This window comes from Protopterus annectens, chromosome 2.part1 (genome assembly GCF_019279795.1).
Source record: "Protopterus annectens isolate FY-2018-M chromosome 2.part1, PAN1.0, whole genome shotgun sequence".
NCBI classification, from domain to species: Eukaryota; Metazoa; Chordata; order Ceratodontiformes; family Protopteridae; genus Protopterus; species Protopterus annectens.
Window position 1 is genome coordinate 333,388,883 of NC_056729.1, and position 27,805 is coordinate 333,416,687.

A 27,805-nucleotide genomic window follows, 5' to 3' on the forward strand; every position below is an offset into this window, starting at 1 on the left:
ACATATGTGTCAAAAAACTGCACTATAATTTCAATACAAAATGTCTGGCAAATTCATGTTGCTGAGGGTTTGATTCTGTATTATTTTTTTCAGGTGTCTTAGATGACTGATTTGTTTTTAAGTGCTAGAAATGTAAATAATAAATAAAATAATTAATGAAATGATTTTTGGTATAAAGTGAATAATGTAGTCTTTAATACCTCACTGGCTTTAATGAAAAACTAGACTATTTAGTTGATGTTTACAGGTCAACTACAGTAAAGAAGCTCATAAGGAAGTAGTGCATGTATATGTTGACTTCACATTTATAAAACATAGCAGGATCACTGTGATGGGGAATAATAATAACAGCTTCCTTTTGATGCACTGCTGGAGGTGTGTGGGATGAATCATTTCCATTCATACACTAAAAGCTGGAGTAGCTGGTATCAGGAAGCTTTTAAAATAATAATTATTAATTATTTGTGCCATATGAGCCTGGTTGTAAGTTTCGTGCTATTGTACTGAATTCTGTTGAAGTACAGAGGTTACATTTATTGAATTATAAGGAGGCTTGTGCCTTTTTCTTCAAGGTCTTCAGGCCTCCTCCCACCTGCCAACCTCCTCCTTATTGAGTCAAACTGATGCACTTCACTTCATCCCATTGGGGGATTTTCCAGTGGAGAGTAACCTTATCAGTGTATTATTATCCTTAATTGATCAATACATAAAGAGCTGACTGGCAGAGGAGCTTTCATCCAAGCAGTAACAAAGGGCCTAATTTTGCATGCAGCCTAATTCCAGCCTTCTATGTGTACCTGGCAGAGCAGGGCACCAGTGCTATTGCACAGTACATGCACACTTCTACACATGAGCCAATTGCAACTGTAGTGAACACACACTGCTAGGTCTGACCAAACTATTACCCTGATCCTACATGCTGGTGCATTATTCTCTTACCTCTGGTAAAGGTCAAAGCAGTGTCAGTTGGGACTGCAATTGACCCCTAGCTGGCATTGGGATCTCACTCCACTTCCCCTTATTACCTACTCCAACACCTGGGATACTAGCGAAACCTGGGGTGTTGGGGTCATAGACAGGGCTTTAGCTCTCTATCCCACAGAACCAGCCGAAAACCCAGCTTCAAGTTTTGGTGTTTTAATGAACTTGTCTAAACTTTCAGCAGTGAAGAAAATGTAATTTATTAGTATTTAAAATTAAAAATGTACATCATAAGCATGTTAACAGTTTCAGAAGTATAATTGTAAGTTAAATTTGCAGTATTTTCCTATAAATGCTTTAGTATCTCCAATCTTTAAATATATCTTGATCCAGTAAATCTTGCAAGCGAGACATTTCATTAGGCATTCTTCATATTTTGTCAAGTCAGTTTACTCTTATTTCTTGGCTACCACCTACAACAATAAATGTCACAGTATATTTTCTTAATCTTTCCTCCTGTACTGAAGCAGTGAAAAGTTCATGGCTCCAATTCATGAGCTCCATGCTGGAGCTCAGCAATAAGGTCACTTAGGTCTTTTTCCTATGCCAAGTGTTTCCATGTGATTCAGAAATGGAATCCTTATCAATAATTAATTATGCAGTTTGATATATATCTTGGACAACGGCATGGTGATTTTTGTCGTAAAGGCACACAGCAATAATCACAGGATTGTAAAGTTTCTTGAATTTATAATAAGTCATATGAAAAGGGCAATCTTCAGTACGAGAAGTTATAGCCCAATGCCCCTCCTAAATTTTATAACTAACTCTGAAGTTTCAGCATAATGAAGAAAATAGAAACTTTACGATTTTTTTCAAGACTCCATCATTTTTTCTTTATCAGTTGTCGTACAAAGTACTCAGTACTATGTAATTCTAGTATTGTGCTTTGGATAAATGTCATTATTTAATTTTCTGAACCATTAACCGAGTAAGTGAATTATTCATCATCAGTCCTTTTCAGCCATGATCTGGGCCACACCAAAAACAATACGTGCAAATACAGACACTAGCCAATCCACAAGCAGTTTTTTTTTTTTGTGAGGCAAACAGAACAGCTGGGGAAAATCTATGCAGACACAGTCAAAAACATGGAAATTCCACAAATGTACTGAGCAGATATCAGGAGTGAACCCTGGAGGTGTGTAGCAATGATCTTAACCACCAAGTTACAATGCTGCACTAAGTTAACAGGCAGCTGCTTTCCCTTATCAGGGTACTGTTACCAAACAACCTGACACTGCAGTAATATCATGGTGGCAGGCTTCTCTGAGCAGCTCAGTGAATGACCAAGAGCGATTTTATTCATTAACTAATATAAAATACATAAAATAAACTGAAATGCTTCTGTAGCTGCGGAGGGCAGCCACAGCTACAGCCTAGGTCTAATGCTAGTACCAAGGGTTTGCAGCAAAGGGTTAAGGTGCTGATTTTATACGCTAAGTAACGATACTTGAGTTTAAGCCTTGCCTTGGTAGTACATCTCCTGGTGGTTTGACTTCTCTAAGGGGTTGGGGGATGGCAAAATAGTTAAGGTGTTTACCTCACAGATACAAAGCACAGTGTTTGATTCTCAGCTTTGAGTGAAACTGGCTAGGCTTAAAATGGCCCAGAAGGGCAGCTAGCCTAGCAGTAACTTATGAACTAGTTGCATGAATGTATAACAGGTTACCAGAGACGTAAGCATGCAATACTAAGACACAGAGCTGCCTACACTGAGCTTTAGCATTGAAGAAATCATTTTATGCACTTGCTGAATGGCACTGAGCCTAACTATCTTACACAAAGGGACAGACTGCTTATACTCAACACCCACGTCTTTCTGAATCACAATCCAGTATTATACCTTGCTCGCAAAGTTTCACTGTCAGGCAAAGTCTCCATTTCAGAATAAAAACATCCTGAGTTAATAAATGGCAGTTATCACTTTCATGATAATATATGAAGAAATGGCAGTGTTGTATGCTTTAAGTATAAACATATTTCCAAATTTTAGGAATCTTTGTTTCTCATAATTAACATTGACTTATAACTATGTCAGTTACCAGTAATTTAGAACAAATTTATATAGACTATTTATTTTAGGAATCTACTTCATGAGGACAGTGTTTTAGTGCTGTTCCATCCAAACTGGTGATTACACAAATGTACAAAATCACATTTCAGGAGAAATCTGGATAGTGATGGAATCATGTGTGGTTCATGAAACAGCCTCTTAGATAGCATGTGGAATATTTAGACAAAAACATCAAACGTGCCCTGAACATGTTTACAAAACTAAAGGCAGCTGCTCAACTATGGCAATTTTGTAACATTTCGAATCAAATTATTGATTTTAGAACCTTGCCTCAGAAACTATTATGACATTATAGTTCAGTCTTTAATAGATTTTTCCTTCACTTAGTGTGCAAAAATAGCATTTTGGGCAGAGATAACACAATGATGCTGCGATCACTAATAAAATGGGGTACATTAGATGGCATGTTGTAATTGCTACCTGAAATTAATAAACATCTCAGACAAAAGTACCCGTTCCCCATTTGTGTAATTAATAATAGTACTGGTGTTCTCAGTGCATAATTCAGTTAGCATCCATAATTTATTTTCATGTTTATCATTTATCCTGGTTTTACAGATTTTTAGCTTTGCCAAACAAACCTGAAAAATCTTTCTTTTCAAGGTTTACCTGGATTTTGTAAGTGAAGTTGCTCATCCATGCACTCTTTTCACTAGCATATCTCAGTTTTGCAACCTATGTGACAATGAAGTTTCCATCTGGGACCTATATGTAATCTTTTTCAAACTCCTGAGAATGTTTTGAGACTGGCACTCTCTGATCTAATAGTTAGTGCTGAGCATTAAACTGTGAGCTATTAATAAAATACTTTCTGTACTCCAGGGTTTGATTCACACAGCCTCCATTTGCCTACTATGTGACTCTCTGCAAGTCACTTAAACAGACAGTGTTCTCAGGGTGAGTCAGAAAAACATCCATGTGGATCAGAGCTATACCCTGAGTAACATATATAAATAAAATCCACAAAAGAAAGATAGGCACCTATTAAAACCAAGAATCCAAGAAAAAGATGCCAACGACCACGGACCATACTCCTTGAATAACGTCTCAGACCAGCAAAACACAGTTAAACCAGAACTTGGTTAACGCTTTTATTCACAACATAAATCCCATGCGTTTTCGTCCTAACCAAAGGACTTCATCAGACAAAATACACAATTAACCATCAACTTAAATACTTTAAACACTAATTGATTTTAATTAAAAACCAATGAAATTCCTGCTTTAAAAATCAAACTGACAAATCACATGAACCATTTCTTGCATATTAATGCATTCCTTGTAAAGTGCCTTGTGCTTTAATTTAATGTTACCCTAATCCTTTTCAAATCTTATATCTGTCTGTTTAAATATTTAAATTAACCATAAAATATATAAATATTGAATAAATATTTTTAAAAACAACTTCATAAAAAAAAAAAAAAAAAAAAAACACATGTTATATTAAAAGAAGCTTAAGGACGGAGGTATTTATTTTGTTGTCAACTTCTCCTTCATCATTTTTATGTATATAAATACATGTATATTTACCCCCTCTGGTGTCCATCCATAGAAATTACACCAGAATAAATTAAACTTTGTTAGCTCTTATTTTAAGAAGTGGGGAAATAGTTATAAATTCATTCATTCCTGGTTTTACACTAGCGTCAAGGTTGACCTGCCACCAAAGCTCTTTACTCTCTAGTATTTCTTCCCACAGGCCACCCCTTGTATCAGGCTTAACTGAGCACAGACAGAGACTGAAGTTGTTCTGCTTGAAGGTTAAGGCCTTTGCCTGTCTTCTGTGTGCTCCCAGATATTCCAGCTACAGTTCTTTGTTCCTGCATGAGGCAGTCCGTGTATATAAGTTCACGACGAAAAAGTTTTACTACAGTGTGTCAGCGTTAATGTGGTTTGTGCTGTTTCTTATTGCAATAAACGGAGTGTTTCAACGGAGTGAGGCTATCCTTCTTGGCGTGTGGTGATTACCCGTTCAACGAAGTTACACTTATTCACGCATGTCTCCACACAGAAGATGCTCTAGCTGAGAATCGAACTGGACAGCGTCTTACTGTGAGGCGACAACGCTACCACAGCAAAACCACCGCGGGTGTTTTGCATTCATCCCCTGTAAACAGTGTAAATACTGCATGCTTGTACAGACTTTTATGAAATGGTTGTGATCATTACAAATCCTACAACCTCTATTAATTGCTTTGCAATGAGCTTTATTGTGCCTGTAGCTATATAGCTTCCATTAGGTGTGTTTTCAGCCTGCTCATATATTGCGCAATGCCATGCATCTGGTCACTAACATTTTTGTTTTTATTTTCATTGCTTTTAGCAATTGTTGGATTTGTCTCTTATTTTCACTAGCATCCTTTATTTATATACTCCCAGCTCGTTATTCATGGTTTTAAGATGTATATTTGAAAGTTCAATTAATCTGCACACCACTTATTTTGTTCTGTGTTATTTTCCCTTAATAATGTGCCTTTTGCCTAACCATTCCACACATGGTTTTATTTCTTATCAATGAAACTTGCAAGTCTCCCAATTCATAGCCTTGTGTCTGTGCTTCAGTTCAGCTAATGAAAAAATGCATGCATTATGTGGAGTAGAGTCTTTTTTATCATTCAGTATGCTTGAAACTTATTTTTCAAGACAGAAATGTTGTTCTTCCCTCTTCCTTCTGAAGGTTAAAAAGTGCGGCAGATCAATGCTGAATTTTATTGGGGCAAGGGTGCAGCACTTGAATCCCTCATATGGTGGTTGGTGCAGTGGGTTAAGGCTGTGAGTTTTTTTGTGTTAGGCTCCTCAATGGTGTCCTGTTCTTCAAGCCTAGTAATTATCTATGAGCCTGCACACTACACGCTTTCTGTTTTATGCACAAATTCATAGGGTCATAGGTGTTTATTAAGCTAATGACCGCAAGGGCCTTTTTAAGCCTAGCCATGCATCCCAAATCTCTGACAAGTTCTGATACCCTTGATAAGTGTAAGGAGGGGCTTGGGAGATGAACCATTTACTGGTTACCTGTGTCCATTAGAGACATAGGTGCCAAACCAGGGATGAATTTCTGGTTTCCCATCCAATTCTCCAAGTTGCACTTGAATTAGGTTATGGAGGAACTTTGCTTCACATGAATGGGGAGCCTGTTCCATAGACAGCGTAGTCTCTGGGATACAAACCTATCTCTCCAGCAGGACCTATTTATATCACAGACAAGGTTTAAGTCCTTAGAATGGGTACTTCTGGTACTATTTCTTTTGTGGATATGCAGGAGGTCAATCAGAGTGGGGTCTGACAATGTCCTGTGTGCCAGGCATAGATCTTCCTCAAAAGCCTGTAGGAGACAGAATACAGGGATATGTCTTTGAGGTGGTCTTCAGAGGACATTCTATTTACAGGCTGCATTCTTTTAGTGAGGAACCTCTGTGGATGTTCCAATTGTTGGATATGCCTAGTTAGGTACATACCAAAGGGGGCAGTGTACTCAATGATAGGTCTGATGAATGCCGAATACAGTGGAACAGTGACTTCCTTGGACTTAGATGCCATACCTTTGCTTATAAGCTGCGCAACATAGAATGATTTCCTCACCACTGTAGATACATGATGGTCAAAGGCTAGATTACTATCTATGTGTGTCCCAAAGTCCCTGACTACTGGGTCAACTCCAAGGGGTGTGTTGTCAATGTGACAGTTACCAGGGATGGATGACTTCCCAAAGGGTACTATTATGCATTTCTTGGCATTTAATTTTACTCCATGTCTCTGACACCAGTTGTTTGTTTGGTCTATATTATAACATCAAAGTGTCACAACTTCGAATGTTATAACATCGAACCCAAAACCAAGAAAGCTGAAAACCCCTGAAGACTGAGAAGAGAAATTTTTTTCCCTGGAAAAAAATCGCTGTTCCAGTACAAAACACGAAACACATAAACACTACAAACTAGTTCTAATGTGGGGGGCTTTGCCCCCCCCCCCACACTCCTCTACTTAAATATACCAACTCCGAGATCGCACCACAGTGGAGGAAATAGCGAAGCCGCGGAAATGGCCCACCAAATTCTTTCCCTGGGAAAGAATTCGATGTTCCGCGGCTTCGATATTGTCAGTCTTTGAGGTTTTGGGTTCGATGTTATAACATTCAAAGTTTTGACACTTCATTGTTATGACTTACACCCTTGTTTGTCTGTTTCAGCACTTTCTGGAGAACATTTGTGTCAGTGTGAAATTCAGTGGCAGCTCCTAATTTGCAATCATCTGCAAATTTAGTCAGCCAGAGACCACTGACATTGGCCTTGATGTATGAGAAGTAAATGCCAAAAAGGAGCAGTCCAAGGACTGATCCCTGAAGGATTCCACTTGTGAATGGCCTCTTTGTAGAGGTGGACTCCCCAATTCTAACTTCCTGGGTCTTGTCTGTGAGCCAGTTGGCTATCCACCAGGTAACATATGGGTTTGTATCTAACCTCTTGAGTTTGTCAACAATGCCCGAGTGGGGTATTGTGTCAAATGCCTTGGCCAGGTCAAGGTTGGCAGTGTGAACAATTTTGCCCTCATCCATTGATTTGGTGACCTTCTCAAAGAAGTCCACCAGGTTGAATAGGCATGATCTGCCCTTGATGAAACCAAATTGGGTTGCGGTCAGTGTCCGGAGGTTTACTATATCTCTATTGATCATTTCCATGTTAATTCTTTCCATGGCTTTACATATAAGACTAGTGAGACTTATGGATCTGTAGTTTCCAGGGTCTGTAGATGGCCCACCTTTGTGCAGAGGGATGACCGTTGTCTTTCTCCATTCATGAGGCATGAAACCTGTTTGGAGGCTACAGTTAAATAGCAATTCTAGAGGCCCTGATAGGTAAAGTTTCATGCTATTTAGAAGGCATCCTGGGATATTGTCTGGGCCCATTGATGCAGTGTTCTTGGTCTTAGAGAGAGCATTAAGGACCTTTTCCCTAGTGATAGTAGGGGGAGTTATATTTGATGATATTTCCTGAGGAAAGGTTGAGGAGGAGGGAGGGGTAAAGTTTGAGCTGAATTTATCAGCCAGGAGGTTTGCTATGTCTTCTGGCTCAATATAGGTGGCTCCATTTACAATGAGCTCTGCACACAATTGTGTATTGCCTTTGAGGTTGCAGACATAACTAAAGAATGCTTTGTCGTTGTCTTTGACCTGGGAGGCCAAACTTTTCTCAAATTTGGATTTGGTAGACTTTATTCGTCCTTTTAGTTATTTGTTTAGTTTGATGAGAGTGCTTTCATCCTGATGGGGGCTGCATCCATACCTCTAAAGTGTACCTCATTACGAGGAACGTACCTCATTAGGGGTCTTAAAAAGTTCATGTTCCTTGAAATTCCTCAAAGTTCCACATTGAAAGAGTCTGTCACATATTCAGCGTTAAGAATTTTTTAAGTGAAATCCATGGTAAATTGAAATTAATCATATTAATCCATTAAAGGATCTTCTTTATAAGTAAAACCAGCATATTTTAACCATCCTATGACCTTCCTAGTTGAAGTTGTTAGTAAGCCATTAGTATGTGTTCCACATTTTGCCCATTTGTTCCACATTTTGCCCATTTGTTCCACATTATGAAGGCGAATGTTCCTCATTTTGGCGATGGAAGTTTGAGAGCTATGGCTGCAGCTCCTAATTTTTTCCATGATTTTCTTCCTCCGCTTATACAGCCTATTGATTTTGTGATTCCACCAGGGTGGCTTGTTTTTTTAGTTAGTTCTGTACTTCTTCCTGGTGGGTACAGCTGCCTTTATGCAGCTATTAACATGATTGCATAGGGTTTCTATGAACAGTTCTGCATAGGCAGCAGTGTTCTTAGGGTTTATGGTGGCTTGAAATTTTGCCAGATTCTCACTTAATAGTAGGAGATTAGCTTTATAATAGTTCCTGAATATTCCAGCTTTAGCTGGTGGGGTCTAGGTTTCATATTTACTTCAAAGGACACTATTTTGTGGTCTGACCTTACCAGTGAAGGCATTACAGTAGGGGGTGTGCAGCACTCTCCCATATTAGTTAGGACCACATCCAGTATGGTTGCACCCCTGGTTGGTATACTGACAATCTGGTCCAGGGAATTTGTATTTACAAAATCCAGGAATCTCTGTGTATGTACATTTGGTGTCGTTTTTATCTTCACTTATGTACTTGTTTGTTTGTTTGTTTGTGTCTTTCGGCTTTTCCCAGTTAGGGGTCACCACAGCGGAACTCCGGTCTGCTAATGATTGGCAGTAGACTTTTACATGCCGAGTTGCCATCCCTGATGCACAACCTTCAACAAAGGTATGCCCATTCACGCATGTCTCCACACAGAAGACGCTCTAGCTGAGAATCGAACGGGACGATGTCTAGCTGTGAGGCGACAGCACTACCGCAGCACCTTATGTACTTACCTTCATTAAACAAATATGTACATCAGTGTTTCAGGTTTAGAATATATACCATCTTCAATTGTCGCCTCACAGCAAGAGGTTCTCCAGTTTGATTCTTGGTTGGAGCGCCTATTGTGTGGAGTCTAAATGTCCTCCCTGCGGTTGAATGAATTTAAAGACATGCAGGTAGGTCCGAGCATGTGTGGGTGTGCCTTCTTTGAAGGTTGGGTGCCAGACTGGCAACTCAACACCATAAAAATTCACTGCCATTCATTAGCGGACCGGAGTTCCACTGTGGCGACCCCTAACCGGGAAAAACCGAAAGATAGTTTTTTTAATGACACTCCAGTTGAAAAGATATAGAGGGCCTACTTAAAATAAAATAAAACAAAAGTTAATGTAAAGGGAAAGCAAGATTTCATATTTGTATTCCCAGGTATCGGTCAACACCCGCCAGTTATCTTCATTGCACTGACTTTATTTTTTTCCAGTGTATTTAGTGATGCACAAAATATTTTGATTACTATAATGTCATTGCATTTTACAGCTTTTTTATATCTGAGTTCTATTTGAAATTGCTTTATTTCCATACTACTATCTATGTACTTTCAGCTTGCTTCAGCAACCCTACCTTAAAGTTATTGGTAACTGGTAGTACCCCCTCCCAACTTTAATGTTTTATTCCCACAGTAGGGGCAGTGCTACCCCTCCTTAATGCTGTTTTTTTATGTGTGCTCTCTTTCCCTATGCCAGTAAACCATCAACCCCACAACTGTTCCACTGCCCATTTGTTCTTTATTTTTGTTCTGATCACTGCACTCTACATCATCCCCAGTGAGATATCTGCATTCTGTAACAGAAATGTACACGTTAATGCCACTTCCTATAGACAAATGGTAATGGAAACAAAATGGATGGTGGAGATGTCATCATTCAAGCAGCCATAGAGGGTAATTGGTTGTTTTCTTTGCCATAAGCAAATACCTATAGAAGCTTCATGTGCTTGATCTGCATTCTTTTCCCTGAGAGGATATGGACTCTTCCATAGGTGTCCCTGAATGCCAAGTACAGTTAATCATGATGCTGCTTGACAGATGCCCATGTCCCCATCACGATGCTGCTTGATAGATGCCCATGTCCTCATCATGATGCTGCTTGATAGATGCCCATGTCCCCATCACGATGCTGCTTGATAGATGCCCATGTCCCCATCACGATGCTGTTTGATAGATGCCTGTGTCCCCATCATGATGCTGCTTGATAGATGCCCATGTCCCCATCACGATGCTGCTTGATAGATGCCCATGTCCCCATCACGATGCTGCTTGATAGATGCCCATGTCCCCATCACGATGCTGCTTGATAGATGCCTGTGTCCCCATCATGATGCTGCTTGATAGATGCCCATGTCCACATCACGATGCTGCTTGATAGATGCCCATGTCCCCATCACGATGCTGCTTGATAGATGCCCATGTCCACATCACGATGCTGCTTGATAGATGCCCATGTCCCCAGCACTTTGCAGTGCAACTTGTTATGACATCAGTCCTTCACATAATATCAGTAACACAGTACATCAAGCTATCGACCTGTACCAGGATGGGTTAGCCATCACAGACCACTTACTCCTATTATCCCCTATTAGAGCATCCAGCATATCGATTCACAATTCTTTCTGGTTCATCTGAATCAGTCATAACTTTATCATTTTGTACCATACAGCCAGCAATTCACCCTACTAATTGTTTTAGTAAAAAGTCAAGAAAATCTTTGCTTGCTTTATTTGATAGTCCAAAAGCAAATAAAACAGCCTTTCCGATCTAACTTCAAAAAGCTTCCTTCCTTCTATCTGCACAGCATGCTGTACCCAGAATCACTGACCATAACCAGTGTTTACTCACCTAAGCAGGTCACAGTGCTGTACCCAGCATCACTGACCATAACCGGTGTTTACTCACCTAAGCAGGTCACAGTGCTGTACCCAGCATCACTGACCATAACCGGTGTTTGCTCTGCACAGCTTGCTGTACCCAGTATCACTGACCATAACCAGTGTTTACTCACCTAAGGAGGTCACAGTGCTGTACCCAGCATCACTTTCCATAGCCAGTGTTTACTCTGCACAGCTTGCTGTACCCAGCAGCACTGACCATAACCAGTGTTTACTCACCTAAGCAGGTCACAGTGCTGTACCCAGCATCACTGACCATAACCAGTGTTTACTCACCTAAGCAGGTCACAGTGCTGTACCCAGCATCACTGACCATAACCAGTGTTTACTCACCTAAGCAGGTCACAGTGTTGTACCCAGCATCACTGACCATAACCGGTGTTTACTCACCTCAGCAGGTTACAGGCTGAAGAGCTCTTCACTGATCTATGATGTTTCTCAGTCCTATAATTGCTGAGTTGTAGAATATAAAGAAGAAAAGAAAAAAAAACTACAGTAAATGTGTTAAACTTCAATTTCATGTACTAATAAAACACTGGGTATATATGCAACAAAGTTTTAAAGACAATTTTATGATCAGCAATGAAACCATTTTCTAATGCCAAAAACTTGCATTAACTCATCTCTTGGAGTAGTAAATAAGTGCGTAGTAAGGCTATTTCTTTACAATGTAAGGCATAATGAGGCAGGGCAATACTGTAGCAATGGGATGACACTGAGGTTTGTCTGTGGCTTTACTGCATACGTCTGGTACAATAGATATGGCTTTGTGGATGCAACAGGGCACAGCTTACGGATGATATGTGAAGGACATCTAATGGAATGGGACCTTAGATTTAAGGTAAGAAACTATAACACAGGATGATTTACATATCTTAATGATCTTAATCATGAACCTACAATGATGCATTAACACATTTTTGCAGAGAGCCCCATGTATTTTTTAAATACAGAACATATGTTTATATATAGCCATACATACAGGGGAGGTTCTCAACATCCATGCTACACTTTTTTATTATGCCCTCGATCTCTATAACAAAAATACCATACAATGTAAAAAACCTTCAGCCTTGTGTCTTGCATGTCACAGGACATACATGCATGACTGTTAAATTCCTTGCATGTGGTGGATACGTTATAAGGATGCAATAGTATTTGAAATTCAAAAACTGATGAAACAATTAGTAGGAGAGGCAAATTCTAACATCTGCAACATGGCATCATCTGCAGTCCCAGTCACCAGAATTCTCAGTGTTGTTTATAGGACTTCCAGTCCTGTATGGTCCATCATTTTAGCAGCAAAAAGTATATTCCCTGAAAATGGCAAAACTTGATAAACTGTCCTCTGATTACACTTCTTTTGCAACCTGTAAACCTTCACAGTAAATCTTTATGCCAGCTAACACTTCTGCATGAAGTACTACCTTCTTATAGTATTGCACTGAAGTGTCACATACATATACCTATACATAGACATTCACAGAGACAAATGTACTGGGAATAGGCCATTCTCTGAGCCAGAAGCCTATCCAATTGTTTCAACTATCTCTTCTCCACATAACTATCTAGTTATTGTTTAAACATTGCATTGTCTGTCACTTTATTTTACCAGATGACACTATGCTGTATTTACTCTAGCGTCAAACTAGCTTTACTTCAAGCAGCTGTAATCTCTGGCAGCACAAGGTCAGCACATTATCACTTGTATTATGTCGGCTAGTAATCCTACTCCATTCTTTTAAAAATACATTCCTGAAGGCTTGTGAGATGCTGATTGTGTATCCCTTTCCATCTACTACATCTGAAAAATTTACCAGCCCATTTTGTTTCTGAATCTTAATTGTATGTGGAATATTTTAGTTCTTTAATTACATTTAGAAACACTCCTCTGTAGAAACTCTGTTATTGTAACATTAAACTTGAATACTGTTGACCACACACTGGATCCATAGTCTAGCCGAGGATGCATACTGGCTTATATAGCAGGAGTAAGAATTTCTTGTCCCTAAATTCTGTTTTAATTATTATCCCTGCACACAAACTAAATCCCTTTGCCTTAACACTAACAGAGTATGTAGTAAATTATTAGATTTTCTCCAAGTTACTATTTATGATCTCTCTCTCTCTCCCTGCTGGACACCCACTGTGAAAGAAATCTTCAACTTAAAGAAAAAGACCATCCATATAGTGATAGTGATAGTGGGAGGCCTATAGATATGACAGAAAATTACTGAGAAGTCAGGAAGGCAGCATCACGAGTCACTGAAGTGAAGGGGGCATGTTGTAGGAGTATGGGGAGACCATGGAGAATGAGGTAACCAGGGTATGGGGAGGCCATGGAGAATAAGGTAACCAGGGCAAGGAGAAGCAATGGAGAATGAGTCAATCAGTGTATGGGGAGGCCAAGGAGAATAAAGCAATCTGGGCATGGGGAGGCCATGAAGAATAAAGCAATCATGGTATGGGGAGGCCATGGAGAATAAGGCAATCAGGGTATGGGGATGCTGTGGAGAATAAGGCAAATAGGGCAAGGAGAGGCAATGGAGAATGAGTCCATCAGCGTATGGGGAGGCCATGGAGAATAAAGCAATCTGGGCATGGGGAGGCCATAAAGAATAAAGCAATCATGGTATGGGGAGGCCATGGAGAATAAGGCAATCAGGGTATGGGGAGGCCATGGAGAATAATGTAATCGGGGTATGGGGAGGCCATGGAGAGTAAGGCAACCAGGGCAAGGAGAGGCAATGGAGAATGAGGCAATCCGCATACAGGGAGGCCATGGAGAATAAGGCAATCTGGGCATGGGGAGGCCATGGAGAATAATGCAATCAGGGTATGGGGAGGCCATGGAGAATAAAGGAATCAGGGTATGGGGAAGCCATGGAGAATAAGGCAATCAGGGTATGGGGAGGTGACATAAAGTCACATTATGACAAAGCATCAGTCATTCCTTCTCAACTCACCCAAAATATTTTGGGCAGACGTCAACCGCCTGACAGGCCATGCTAATCCAGCTAACATCCACTCCTCGTCTTACCTCACAGCCACTGATTTCTGTCTCCACTTCAGTACTCTTCCCACTCCAGATACCATTAATAACCACTCCTCTCCCTCTAATCTCTCTCCTCCTCCCTGTATTCCCACTTTCCATTTTAAAGCAATCATAGCTAAACACATAGTACCAGTACCCAAAGAACTAAAAACCTGTCTCACCTGTCAGTCCTGACAGTTTTCTCCCATGGCTCTTCTTCCCATGTAAGGACTTCATAGTCCCATCCCTTCTTCACATTTATAATCTCTGCCTACCTCAAAACATCATGCCTGATATCTGGAAAACAGCCACTGTTAAACCCCCCCACCAGCCACTGTTAACCCCCTCACCACAAAAAGTAACCCATCCCACACTCATCTCCATTCTTCCCATACTATGTAAAATCCTTGAAAATTAGTTTACAATAAACTCACAGCATGGCTTTTGGACTGGTAGGAGCACTTCTGCAGCACTCTGGACATTTACTGATAATATCCTCCTGGTTATGGACAAAGACCTCCTCACTGGAGCCATCTTTATTGACCTTGAAGGAGCTTTCGATATGGTTAACTATAACATTCTTTTATATCACCTAACCTAAATCAGAATTAACCTAGATACAACTCCCTGGTTTAAAAATTATCTTTCCAATCAATACGTCTCTGTGCAGTTTTAAAACACCCTCCCTACTTCCACTCTTCTCCTTAAAGAACTCCCATAAGACTCCATTCTGGCTCCTCTTCTTTTTTTCCATTTTCATTAATAAATTGCCACTTGACCTCCATCACTTCCCTTTCTTACTTTATGCTGATGACTTGGTCTTATTTGACTCAAACCTGACGTCCTCAGTCAGTCATACAACTACAAGCTGATTTCCTTTCTTTTATCAAATGGCTTAATAATGAAAAACTAATTCTGAACACTTCTAAAACAAAAATAATGTTTTGTACCCCCTATAAATGTCAGAAAATCTCTCAATCTTTTCTTATCCATGACTATCTTGAGAACCCCATTGGCCAAGCCATCTCCTTCAAATACCTTGGTATGTAGCTTGATCCACATTGAACTTTCATCTTCACCAAGAGCAAATCATTTTTTCCTATAAAAGTCCCCCTTTCTCTCCAGACCAACTAGAAATGCCATAAGCAAAGACATTCTACCAGCACGTTGGATATGGACTTCCATTAGTTGCAGAAACATCAAAGAAAATCTCTTCCATCATTTAAACTGCAGGCAACTCTGGCATTTCATTACCATCTGCCCTAGAAATGGGTATCATTGTTTCATGGCTAATAAAACCATTTGGGTGTGTCCGCCTGTTTCCTGGATCCCAGCTGTACAAGCTCCTCAAAGAGCACTTCAGTCCTTCTCTTACCTCCAACCTATTCAGACGAACCCTCATTTACAATCTAAAAAGTCTTAAATACTCTGGTCCACTTCTTCAGAGGACCAAAATCAGATTTCATTGCAGTAATCATACCGTCTCCATCCTAGACCCCAAACTCTGGAAATCCCTCCCTGCTAATCTTAAAGACGTCACCTCATGCCTCTCACTCCTTGCTCAGCTTAAACATCATCTCAAGTCTCTCAAATCAGAGTCAGTTTATGAAAGTTTCCCCTCTGGACACATCTCCTAATCCCCGACTCTCCCTTTCACCAGTCAGGCATCTTTGTCTTCCTCACATTATTTGCCTACACTAATATGTGGCATCTCTTCAACAGTGAATATGCTGTACGCACTTCATTTCTGTGTGCCCTTTTCTTACTTTTGCTGTCTTTTGCACATTATGCTCCATCCATTCACTTTTTTACTCTCTTCTTCTTTCCTCTTTACTCTGACCATCCCTGTCTGTTGTCCCCTATACTGTGCACTTTGTTTTAACTTTTGCTATTGATTCATTGCTATCTTCATACAACATTTTCTTTGCATCCGTAATACTTTTTGTTAATTTGTTTCCTGCTGTCATTTATATTTTACTGGGCTGAGACTAAAATTGGTCCATCTGGATCAGTGCTCTATCCCAGGTACCAAATTAAATAAATAAATAGCTTCGAAGAAGTTCAAAATACAATCTGTTAAGCAGCTTGGGGGTGGAGGTGGGCTATTGCCTAAGTTGTTTTCAGCAATGGTGGAAAATGCTGACCTCATATGAGGACATTTTTAGAGGGATAAGGAACAGTTTGAGGAATCTGAGGATCTCCTGGAGCTGGTAAACATGCCATCATCTGAGGAGGCAGTGTCAGAAGTAATTATGACACTGTGTTACTTCCTGTCTTTGTTTAACTTCTCCAAATGTTTAACTTTTTAATACCATGATAGGAATGGACCCCATTCCTAGAACATGACATAATTAATCAATAATTAATCAGTTTTGCTACAGTTTTTGATGTTTTCCAAGAGTGCTCTTCTCAGCACCCACAATGTACCCAGAATTGTCTCCTGACATATTTAAGGTTACTTGCTCTGATGACATTTAAAGTATATTTTGGAAATTCTGTTTTATTAGCCAGCTTGTTCCTACTTACACTGGTACTATCTAGTCGCTCATATTTCCTGCTGCTCTAGTTTCTGCTTCTTGCACATCTTGATATACATAACTTTATGCCTTTTGCACTGACAGTGTAAGACATTTACTTCAATAATTAATGCTTCTTTTGCCATTTACTCTTCAACTATATAGGGCGGCCGCTGTGGTGCAGCAGTTAGCATTGTTGCCTCACCACAAGAGGTTCTGCGGTTCGATCCTCAGCTGGGGTGCCTTCTCTGCGGAGTCTGCATGTCCTCCATGTCATCGTGTGGGTTTCCTCCGGGTGCGCCGATTTCCTCCCACATCCCAAAGACATGCTGTAGGTGGATCGGACACTCTAAATTGGCCCTAGGCATGAGTTTGTGCCTTCTGTGGAAGGTTGGGCACCAGGCTGGCAACTCAACACCGTAAAACTCCACTGCCAATCATGAGCAGACAGGTGATCCGCTGTGGTAACCCCTAACCAGGAAAAGCCAGAAGAAGAAGAAGACTCTTCAACTATATGTAGTTTTCTTGCGTCTCCTTAACTGTTGATATTATATGATCCAATGCGATCATTACTTCTTCATTTTCAGTAATTCTTTGTGGTTCACGATTTCAATTCCTGTCAGCTACTTGTACATTTTAATGTTTATACAATTATCAGTACAACAGCCTTGTCACATTTCAGTGTCTTTCAGTATTACACAAGTCATCAGGCATAAGCACATTAGAGTCTGCAACAAGATGTGCAACTGTTGTGCAAAACCTGTGTTTGTCTACTTCTCCTACTTTTTCTATCGATTTGGTGAACCTTTGCGTGTATAGTCCAATATCTTGAGCTGCTCTTATTGACATTTCATCTTTTGGTTTAAATTCACTTCATGTTAAGCCATTCATGCATCAACTGTTGATTAGCATGTGGTATTTCCAGCAGTTCTGTATACATTTCACTATAACTGTGGACATTCCCATTTTCCTTTCTTTTTTATGATTGTGTCACTTATGTCATTTCTTCTGGGGTTTTTTAACACTTTTCTGCTGCTTTCTGGTTTCTGTCTGGTCTGGTTTTATTTCCATGTCTGTGTCCCTCCTAAATGCTTCTGCTATCCTGAGCAAATATGTTATCTTAGAATTGATTTCTTCATGGTGTAAAACTTTCACTCTATATGGATCTGATGATGTTAACAAATATGTACAGAATATAAAATTGCCGAGCAATGCATGCAGTTAATTTCAAGAAGGTCCATGCTTCTTTCAGAGCAATGGGATATACAATTCTGGCAAACATTGCTTTCTTATATATCATTTGATGTGCATACATCAGTTTTCTTGCTTTGCTGTCCAATTATTTAACACTTTTTAGAACCAATCAATTGTACCAAAGCTGTACATTAGAAGGACGGCATGTTGATTTGGATCTGCTTTAAATAGCTGATCAGGACACTGATGTTCATTTTCAGGAGACTGAAAATACCAAAACCTTACATACCCAAATGCCGACGTTTTCCCAGGGTAAGTAAGCACTTGACAACATGCCCATTTCTCCACTGTAGTGTGATCCCGGAGTTGGTGTATATATATATATATATATATATATATATATATATATATATATATATATATATATATATATATATATATATATATATATAGTTAGGGAGGGCGGGTTTTAATTACTCCGGTGTGTACTTAAAGTTTTTTTTTCAGTCTTTTTTTCAGCTTGTTGGCACTTAGCATTTTGAATGTTGACATTTCAACAGGGAGCCAATATAATGTCATTTGACAGAATTATATCCACAGACTATTTTGTTAAGTAAATAACTTAAAAAATTGAGATCACACAGAGCAGTAATGGTGACAAAGAATTGTCCTGGAGTATACTAGGTTGGATTGAGACACCCTAGAAAATAATTTGCCCCTTTCATGGTTCTGCTTTTAAGTGTTTTGCAACTTTGTCATTGCAATTGCAATATAATTTACCAATGTGTTATGAACCTTACACATTGTAAGCATTCTTTAACCCAAGAGTGTGGAATGTTGCTATATTAAGATTACTTCCCTTTTTACAGGTCTCTGTTACGGGTTTCTCTAGCAAAAGATGATATTTGGTTCCATATTACTGTCTTTTATTCCCTTTTTGTTCTACTACTATGCCTCATTTTTTATTTACAACATTGTAGAGTTCATCAATTTCTGTATTTACCTTTTGTGTTGCTGGAAGACAAGTTAATGACTGATAGCAGACGATACCACTGCTTTGGAACAGAGGCCCCATCCACATCAATCAAAGCTCATCTCTGTTCATATTCAAGCACATCTGGGATCTATGAATGGGAAACAGAAAATTTTCTCCAGGACTGGCCCCTGTACTAATGGACAGAGGCAGCTCCTAAATGCTTTAGTATGATCCCAGTTATTCTCATTATGGATAATATATAATTATTGACCAAGAATGGGCAAGGCCAGTCTAACAACAAATGGGATCTGTTAATTCATACACCAAAAGGGAAATTGTCTAGGCTTAAAATGACCTGCATGGGCAGCTAGCATAGTGCTTAACCTGTGAACCTATGAATCTCTAATTCTTATTTATCTAGTTATTTATTCATTGACATTTGATTACTATAAGAGTCCAACTGGGTAGAAACCCACTTTCAGCAGCGGCGGGGGGAGAAAAGTTCTAAATTATTACAAAACATTTTAAGACGAGTAAGTTTACTATCTTCAAAAATAAAACAAAATATCTGCAGTTTAAATAATTAGAACAAATTAGACATAATATAAATACATTAGTTAGGAATCGATACAAGTTATATGACAATCATTTAATGTTTAGAGAAATTTTAGACAGTTTGTGGAGACATTTAAGGTAAATTATACAATGACCCCCCCCATTAATATTTCAAAACGTGCACGCTGATTGGTCAGCATGCCCGTTGTAAATCAGACTTATACTAACGGAAAAAGGTCCGGTCGCCTGGACCTTTTCCATTAGTATAAGTCTTTTTTTTTTTGTTAGACAGCAACAGAGAACAGAAGAGCTCTGTTGCTGTAATCTCACTATGTTAAATGGGTTTAACATAGCGAGATATCTTTAAAAAAAGCAATGGAGATCTTCCTTTCTCCGTTGCTTTTTTTAAAGCTATCTCACTATGTTAAACTCTTTTAACATAACAAGACACCTTTTAAAAAGCAACAGAGATCTTCCTTTCTCCGCTGCTTCCACACACAGCTCTGATGTACTGTGTGAGCATATGCATGCGCAGTACATCAGAACTGCTGCAGAATACTGGACAGCTGTGGAAGGGCAGCACAGAGGCATTATAAAATGCCATTATTTAAGAAAAGTACAATTTTTTTTCTTAAATAATGTCATTGTATAATAGCAATAACCCACTTCTGGGTGTAGGTAATACTGGACTTACCCACGGTTGTCTTTGTTTGGCCACTTGGGCTTTGCCCTTGTGACCAAACCACACCAACCTGGGGTAAATCCAGCATTACCCACACCCAGGCGTGGATTATTGCTTAATTAGTCTAACACAAACAGGTATTGCAATATGAAGTAAGAGGAAAACAGGCTTACAATATATTTAGAGAGAAAGTCAGGGAAGAGAATTTATTTAATAGAAATAAGGAAGTAAGTGAAGAAGGGAGAGTAAGGAGGTATAAGGAATGAAAAGGTACTTTTTCACGTTTAGGGATATAGTTTATCCTGGTTTTGAGCAAGAATAGAGATATATTTTAGCTAGGAGGCCTTTCAGAGTAGTTTTGAAAGATGGGAGGGAGGGTACTGACCTGATGGATACAGGTAAGGAGTTCCAGGCCTTAGCAACCTTGTACAAGTACAGACAATGACAACCGATTTGATAGGATTGCAGACAGGGAGGAGTTTTTGGTAACTGGATTGCAATGGCAGACTGGGAACATAATTATGTGCAATGTTTTTTAGTGATGGACAGGCAGACAGATGTTGGATAATTTTATAGGTGGTAAGAGGTTATGTACATATTAGTCGATGATGCAGTTCTAACCAATTTAGGCTTTTCAGTGCTATACAGTGATGAGTTCTGAATGGGGTATTTGCTGCAAATTTAGCAACTTTGTTATAGCATTGTCCAAGTTTTAATTTTGTAAAGCCTGGAGGTTAGTAAGGATGGGAGTGCCATAAAGAAGTGTGTGGAGGAGATAAGTAATGGTAAGTGTAGTTTTAGTTGCATTAGTGAGAAAGTTTTTGGCTCTGTAAAGCATCCCTAGTTTTTGATGAGTTTTTCTAATGCAATTTTGTATATGCAGGTTGAATGTAAGATTACCATCCAACATCACTCCTAATAGTTTGCAATGAGAAGTGATTTCAATGGTTGTATTAACAAGATAGAGCACTTTAAATTTTGTTTTCTCATGGGAGAAAGATTTGGGGAAAATTTTGATCTTTTTGGGGTTCGGCATGAGTTGTGAGTTAGAAAGCCATGCTTTAGTAGCTGTTCAAGTTTCCTGAGTATTTTTTGGAGGTGCACCTTGTTGTCAGATGTGCAAATGAGAGTACAGTCATCTGTGTATTGTATTAAGGTGGCCTGTTATGTGGATGTATAGAGGATGTTGGTGAAAATGCTAAAGAGGTGGGGACCAAGGATAGAGCCTTGTGGTAAACTGGTGATGACTGGAAGGTATATAGAGAGGATAGAGTGCCATTTTACTGACTGATACCTATTGGACAGGTAGATTTTGAACCACAAAAAGGTGGGCTGGGAGAGACCTAGTGAGGACAATTGAATTAGAAGTTTGTTTTGACAAACTGTGTCAAGAGTCTTTAAACAAGTCTAGAAATAAGGAAGAGACTAGTTTGTCATTATCTTTAACTTTATTGACAGAACCTACATAAGTTAGAAAGACAGTGCTAGTACTATGGGAAGGATGGAAGCCATGTTGTGTAGGGGATAGGAGTTCTTCCTGTATGTTTTTGAAGGATAGGAGTTCTTCCTGTATGTTTTTGAACACAATTTTCAAGTATTTTGGTAAGGGGAGATAAGACTGTTATAGGTCTAAAGTTATTAATGTCTGTTGAATTTACTTATTTGTGCAGAGGGATAATATGTGACTTTTTCCAGAGTGAAGGAATGTGGGATTCCTGGATTAACCTATTTATAAGAATTGAGACAGGATAGGCAATGCTATTGGCTGCTATTTTTAGGTACTCACATGGAAGGTCATCAGCTGAAGAAGAGCATGGTTTAAGTTGTTTAAGAGTAGTTTTATATAGCTTTTATAAACTTATGAAAGCTTACAGACTCATTTTTTATAATAGGAGTATGGTTTCTACATTGTTAACCAGGCTGGTATCATTTCAGGTTATGCATACAAGTTTTTTCTTTAGACTAATTCAAAATGTAAATATGCGACTGCATTTTGGCAGATGTTGGGAACAGCACCTGGTCTTAGAATTCTCCATTTAGTATCCTTTCTTAACCTTTCCTCTATCTCACTGACATTTATTTTATTCCATTTGACATATTATGTTTTAGAATTTGTTATTTCTTCTTTAGCATCTTTTATCCATTCATCATCCTTGTTGTGCTCAATAGGGTCTTTGTACATATTTCTCCAGAATGTATTAATTTTACGTATTATTGATGGCATCTCAGTTGTAGTCCTTTCTATTTCCCTATAGAACTTTTCAGGTCATCCCTAAATTATTTGTTTTGTACCATTTTTGCATTTCTCTGTGCATCCCTCCTGATTTTTTTCAGCCTGTGCAGAAATTATTTTATTATTAGAAATGGTTTTGTTTTGGCACATCTATCATTTTAAGAATTTTTACAGACCTATTTTCTTGTCTATATTCCTTCAATAATGGCAGTCCTTTTCCTAACTGTTTTACAGTCTTGTGATAGCACATTGGGAGGAAGAATTTGTTGTTGGGACTCATAGGTTTACTTCACATTTGAAATGTTTTAAGTGTTTCTATTGTGGGAAGGCCTGGTAGATATTTTAGATGAGTTCATATTGTATATAGAAAGTATTACATCATTTCTTAAATTTACCAAACATGTGTCTTTTGAGGTAATAGATTTTTTGGATGTTCGGCTTATTAAGAATAAAAATGGCTTACTTGAAACCAAACTTTACAGGAAGGCATGCTGAAGGAATGGTCTTCTACATCATACCAGTGTGCATCCTGGACATATTTATCGTAATATTGTTAAAGGTCAGGCTGATAGGATTTCAAGACTCCACACTGATGATAGATTGTTTGTGGATGCTTTGCTGGATTTGCATGCTAATTTTCATGCCAGGGGTTACTGTGAAAATGAATGGAAGGTGGCGATGAAAGATGTTAGTCATGCTCATAGAGATATAGCCAGACCTTACTCTTCGAAGCATCCCTATAAAAGGACTAGTAGGGCTGGTGTTAGAAGCCGTGAGAGAGTTACTTTAACCTGTACTGATGATATAGGCAAGGTTTGTGGGATTATTTGTAAGAATTGGCCAGTTATTTTTGGCCGATGATGCCATCAAAAGGATAGCTGGTTCCCTTCCTACTTTTAGTTTTAAGAATGATCTCTCTCTTAAAAGGATGTTATGTTATGGCCATGATAAGGTCAAGGTTGATCCCCTTTCATTAAAGTTAGGTACTTATGCCTGCAGGGTATGTAAAGCCTGCAGGTATATATCTGAAGTAAAGACTTATGAATATCCAGTCAATGGTTTTAAATTTGTGCCAAGATTGTATGCTGATTGCAGTAGTTGTAATTTAGTTTACTTGGCTTACTGCAATGATTGCACTAGTTTTTATGTAGGCAAATCCAACCATTCTCTTAGGGAACATGTGTTAGAGCACTTCAGTTATATAAGAAGGAAAGATGAGGCTAGTGCCTTTTACAAACATTTTAAGTTTTTTAATGCCCATACTTTTAGTTTTGTAGTTCTGCAAACTATTAATGCTGGATTTAGAGTTGGTGATATTATTAACAAAGTCGAGGTAGCAGAGATCAAATGGATCACCACCTTTCAAACACACAGAGCCCCTGTCTTGAATGGAAGTATACCTTTAAAGCCATTATTGAAAGCACAAGGTTTGTTTCACTGATTCTCTAATTTGATTTGTTAATTGTTTTATTGCCTCAATGTCATATGGTACTTATGAATGTGAGTATTCTTGTTCTAAAATGGTCTGATGAAGTGCATGGTGTATGAACAAAAGTACTTAACTTGTTAATAAATGGTTATTGCTAATTATTTCTCAGCAGAGTTTGATCGGTTATATTTTGCTTTTTGGTGTTTTATTTTGATTTAACTGACCTTTATTCACTTGGTCTGTTCATTTGTTTTTGTTGTACAGCTGTCTCCAATCAATATTTACATGTTGTTATTCTGTTTGTTCCTTTGTTTTCCTTTACTGTGTTATGGTTTCTTGGTAATGTTATTAGTCAAACTGCACAGTAATATAGCATGTCAATTTCTGTTCTAAATAGGAATCTCTTTTGAGGGTTTTGGTTACTATATTTATTTTTGTAATCTTGTAACAGTCAATGTTGTATTTCCTTTTGGTAGATTGTTTCGGTCATGTTTGTCTTTTCGGCTTTTCTTGGTTAGGGGTCGCCACAGCAGAACTCCGGTCTGCTAATGATTGGCAGTCGATTTTTTTTATGGTGCCGAGTTGCCAGCCTGACGCCCAACCTTCGGTGAAGGCACGCCCATTCACGCATGTCTTTCAGAGGCCACTTGACAGCGGGAAGGACATGCAGACTCCACACAGAAGGCACTCCAGCTGAGAATTGAACAGGAGAACCTCTTGCTGTGAGGCAACAACGCTATCATTGTACCACCGCAGCTTAAATTGTTTCTGTCATATATATATATATATATATATATATATATATATATATTATTACATTTGTCCATTTCTATTAAACCTCATGTCTTCCCTTTAATTGCTTTCTTCATGATAAGGATTTTCCTGTACATTTTCTGTTTTCTGCTCTATTTTATTCTGATTAACCTCATCTTGGCTTTTGAATGATTGTCTAAATTAAGTCTCTTAAATTTTGTTTTATGACATATCTTCATGACTGAGATATTGCTTTAGTTCATCTTTCACTTCTAGAACACCTACCTGTTTTAAAGATATATACACATGGTAACTCGGCACGTAAAAATCAACAACTAATCATTAGCGGACCAGAGTTTCGCTGTGGCGACCCCTAACCAGGAAAAGCCGAAAGACACAAACACAAACAAACAAAGTTAATGCACCATAGTAAATATTGTTTCTTTTCTCAATTCCAGATTTTTTCCCTTTAGGCACTTCATCCTTCTCTTTTGTCACTTGATTCAACTCAGCTTTTCTAGGCTCACACAGTTTTTGTTTTGTTTTAATTTGCTCAATTATCAATCTTAAATAGGCTTCAGAGGTTTTTATAGTGTTTCAGTTGCAATGATTTTGCTATGTTCTATTTTTCCCATGCTCTTGCAGTGTAGACACTTTTTGTGAATTCCTTTTTATGGCATAGTAAGAGCAAAGCAAGATTTCTTTGTCAGTTTCTTATATTCCTCTAACTGTTTCTAAGCTTCTTGTCTGGCTAATACTTTTTTTAAAATTTTTATTATATTTTATTTATTTATTTGTTTGTTTGCTACCATTTGCTTGCTGTCACAGTGGAGTCACTAAAGTTAGGGTCTAACACTGTGTCAATATTTCTGTCACCTACACAGGATTTTACTTTGGTTGTTCTACCAGCCCTGGACCTAGTGACTTAATCAGAGTTGAACACTTTTTTTATCCTGAAACTAGTGCACCCACCTCCACTTTTAGTTTTATCTTTTTATGTGACATATACAATTTATTTATCTATACATCCATAGTATATATATATATATATATATATATATATATATATATGTGTGTGTGTGTGTGTGTGTGTGTGTAGGGGTCAGGTACTGTACCTCAAATGAGCAGAATGTTGACATCTGTTAGGTTGACACCATTTGGTCAACAAAAATAGATGGCCAAGATGTATATTAGATCAACAATCCCAAAGTAGTGGAATATTCTCTTTCCCTGGGGTATGTTCATAAGTTCATAGGTGTTTACTAGGCTTTTTTGTCTGAAGAAGTTTTTTTACTAGGCTAATGACCACAAGGGCCTTTTTAAGCCTAGCCATACATCCCAGATCTCTAACGATTTTTGATACCCTTGATAAGTGTAAGCATGTGACTGGGAGATGAACCATTTACAGGTTACCTGTGTGCATTAGAGGCATAGGTGCCAAACCAGGGATGAATTTCTGGTTTCCCATCCAATTGTCCAAGTTGCACTTGAATTGGGTTAGGGAGGAACTCAGGTTCACATAGACAGGGAGCCTCTTCCAGAAAAGAGGTAGTCACCGGGATACATACCTATCTCTCTAGCAGGTCCTATTTATATCACAGGCAAGGTTTAAGTCTTTAGAATGGGTAATTTTGGTGCTATTTGTTTTGTGGATATGCAGGATGTCCACCAGAATAGGGTCTGACAATGCTCAGTATGCCAGGCATAGATCTCCCCTCAAAGGCCTGTAGGAGACAGAATACAGGGATACGACGTTGAGGAGGTCTGCATAAGGACATATTACTTATGCCCTGTATTCTTTTAGTAGGAACCTCAGTGGATGTTCCAGTTGTTGGATGTGCCTGGTTAGGTACATGCCAAAGGGGGCATTGTACTCAATGATAGGTCTGATGAATGACGAATACAGTGGAACAATGACGTCTTTGGACTTAGATGCTATACCTTTGTTTATAAGTTGCGCAACATAAAATGATTTCCTTACCACTGCAGACGTGATGATCAAAGGCTAGATTACTATCTATGTGTGTCCCTAAGTCCCAGGACTACAGGGTCAACTATAAAGGGTGTGTTGTCAATATAATAGTTACCAAGGATGGATGACTTCCCAAAGGATGCTATTATGCATTCTTGGCATTTAGTTTTAGTCCATGGCTCTGACACCAGTTGTTTACCTGTGTCAGCTCCTCCTGGAGAACATTTGTGTCAGTATGAGATTCAATGACAGCTTCTAATTTACAATCATCTGCAAATTTAGTCAGCCAGAGACCACTGACATTGGCCTTGACTTCCGAGAAGTAAATGTCAAAAAGGAGCAGTCCAAGGACTGATCCCTGAGGGACTCCACTTGTGACTGGCCTCTTTGTAGAGGTGGACTCCCCAATTATAACTTCCTGGGTCCTGTGTGTGAGCCAGTTTGCCTATCCACTGGGTAACATATGAGTTAGTACCAGAGTTTGTCAACAATGCCGAGTGGTGTATTGTGTAAAATGCCTTGGCCAGGTCAAGGTAGGCAGTGTGAACGATTTTGCCGTCATCCATTGCTTTGGTGACCTTCTGAAATAAGTCCACCAGGTTGAGTAGGCATGATCTGCCCTTGACAAAACCAAACTGGGTTGAGTCTACTGTCTGGAGGTTTACTATATCTCTGTTGATCATCTCCATGATAATTCTTTCCATGGCTTTACATATAAGACTAGTGAGACTTATGGGTCTGTAGTTTCCAGGGTCTGTAGATGGCCCACCTTTGTGCAGAGGGATGACTGTTGCCTTTCTCCATTCATGAGGTACGAAGCCTGTTTGGAGGCTACAGTTAAATAGTAATTCCAGAGACCCTGATAGGTCATATTTCATGCTATTTAGAAGGCATCCTGGGATATTGTCTGCGTGATGTTGAAGTTAATATATATAATTAGCAGGGAGTGTAAGGTGCAGGGGTGCTTGCCCCCTGCAAAAACACTTGCTGTTGGTTTAGCCTGGTCCATGGTAATCCTCAGGGCATGTGCACTACATTTTGATGCTTTTACATTGATATTCTGCA

General features: G+C 38.9%; 1 protein-coding gene across 2 annotated transcripts in view; it reads right to left on the reverse strand.

The window, feature by feature from the left end:
• SLC34A2 (solute carrier family 34 member 2) overlaps positions 1-27,805 on the reverse strand; it is a 477,602-nt gene that overhangs the window by 270,579 nt on the left and 179,218 nt on the right. The window contains exon 3 of one of the 2 annotated variants that reach the window (XM_044062161.1): positions 11,787-11,849. The exons of the other annotated variant lie outside the window; for it this stretch is intronic. The gene's annotated coding sequence lies outside the window, so the exon portion shown is untranslated. The remainder of the gene's footprint in view (positions 1-11,786; positions 11,850-27,805) is intronic. 2 annotated transcript variants of the gene reach the window in all.